Genomic DNA, 2476 nt, shown 5'->3' on the forward strand with positions numbered 1-2476 from the left:
TAATATCCTATATCACAAAGTAATTTGACTTTTTTATGATTTTTTTTTTAATCGACAAAATAATCATTTATTTTACTACAAGATATCTACCACACAACATAATTTCTCCCAAGAATAAAAATACCTTTCAAATGAGCTACAATATGTGATTCGGAAGATAACAGTTTTAAATATGAATTCAAAGAAAATGTGTTATTTTTTGCTAGGTAATGTTCATAATTTGTTTTATTACTATGAATCTAATTATAAATACTTTAAAATAATGAACTTTTGTTACAGTGCTCCATCCACATTATTGTTGTAAGCAAGCCCTTATTTGTAATGCATTCATTGAAGTTTTGAGGGAGCACAAGAGAAAAATATTCAAAAGAAACTGACGTCAATATCAGTTAGGTGAGATGCTGATGGTGAACACATTTCAACTACAGTAAACCCCAGGATATGGCGACCCCAAATGACGTTTCACTTCATGGTGTGGGGAAAAATATTTTTGGCCAATCTTTATGACATTTTCCCCCACTATACCACATCAACAACAATTCATTTTGAATTCCCAAAAACCCAGGATGCCTGTTTCTTATTGGTCACTTCACATAAAATGCTAGTCTGTTATTAGTTTGCATCATGGCATCTTATCTGAATTACTTCCCATGATGCCTTTCACTTAATTCAGTTCAGAATCTTGTGTGCTTTGAAAGTCGGCAATACAATACTGTATTTTCTTGACCTGTATGTTTTTGCTATGGGCTTGCATTGATGCTAAAGGGAGAATCATAACCATGTAAGCAAAGGTTACCATTATAAAGAAATACAAAGGATCGTTACCCATGCTTAGGAATTTACACAAGTTGTGGTATTAAAATCTGTTTAATTTTAATCGGCTGCCGCCGTCTCCTCCCCCTCCTGCATCCACCTGCTACTGAACTCAACCAGCATATGTCACATCACACCAAAGGTAAGTAAAATGCCACTTAAAATTTCCTTTATGTGTATATTTGAGTGAAATGTTATTTAATCCAAAGCACTTGAACTTTTCTCTCCTTACTTTTTTTGTTTCAAATTAGCGTTTTGGTTTAAAGTTAAAGCTTACTTTCAAGTTAGGGCTTTAAATCTGGATTCTTTTTTTCACAATAAAGGTTTGGTTTTAAATTAGGATTAAGAAATCAGATTTTGGTTTAAAATTAAGAGTTTCGAATTACGGTTTTTGTTTCAAATTCGAGTTTCTAACCTGGGCTTTTGTTTGAAAGTAGGGTTTCAAATTGGGTTTTGGTTTTAAGTTAGGTATGCAAATCTGGGTTTTAGCTTCTAAAAATATCCATCCATCCATCCATTGTCTTCCGCTTATCCGAGGTCGGGTCGCGGGGGCAGCAGCGTTAAAAGGGAAGCCCAGACGTCCCTATCCCCAGCCACTTCCTCCAGCTCATCCGACGGGACCCCGAGGCGTTCCCAAGCCAGCCGAGAGACATAGTCTCTCCAACGTGTCCTGGGCCGCCCCCGGGGCCTCCTGCCGGTGGGACATGCCCGGAACACCTCCCGAGGGAGGCGTCCAGGAGGCATCCTTATTAGATGCCCGAGCCACCTCAACTGGCTCCTCTCAACGCGGAGGAGCAGTGGCTCTACTCCGAGTCCCTCCCGGATGACTGAGCTTCTCACCCTATCTCTAAGGGAGAACCCAGCCACCCTGCGGAGGAAACTCATTTCGGCCGCTTGTATCCGGGATCGAGTTCTTTCGGTCATGACCCAAAGTTCATGACCATAGGTGAGGGTAGGAACGTAGATGGACTGGTAGATCGAGAGCTTTGCCTTTCGGCTCAGCTCCCTCTTCACCACGACAGACCGGTACAGGGTCCGAATGACGGCAGACGCTGCACCGACCCGTCTGTCGATCTCCCGTTCCATCCTACCCTCACTCGTGAACAAGACCCCAAGATACTTGAACTCCTCCACTTGGGGCAAGACCTCCTCCCCGACACGGAGGGAGCATACCACCCTTTTCCGACTGAGAACCATGGCCTCGGACTTGGAGGTGCTGATCCCCATCCCGGCCGCTTCACACTCGGTTGCGAATCGCTCCAGCGAGAGCTGAAGATCACGGGCTGAGGAAGCCAACAGCACCACGTCATCTGCAAAAAGCAGTGACGCAATGCTGAGGCCCCCAAACCGGACTCCATCCCCGCCAAGGCTGCGCCTAGAAATTCTGTCCATAAAAGTTATGAACAGAATCGGTGACAAAGGGCAGCCCTGGCGGAGCCCAACCCTCACCGGGAACGAATCCGACTTATTGCCGGCAATGCGGACCAGACTCTGGCACCGGGCATACAGGGACCGCACAGCCCGGATAAGACTGTGCGGTACCCCATACTCCCGAAGCACCCCCCACAGGGCCTCCCGAGGAACACGGTCGAATTCTAAAAATATATTTTTTTTAATTAGGGTTTTGGTTTCAAGTTAGGATTTCTAATTATGGTTTCCAATT

This window comes from Urocampus carinirostris, chromosome 4 (genome assembly GCF_059441175.1).
Source record: "Urocampus carinirostris isolate Australia breed hairy pipefish chromosome 4, RoL_Ucar_1.0, whole genome shotgun sequence".
Taxonomy (NCBI): Eukaryota; Metazoa; Chordata; class Actinopteri; order Syngnathiformes; family Syngnathidae; genus Urocampus; species Urocampus carinirostris.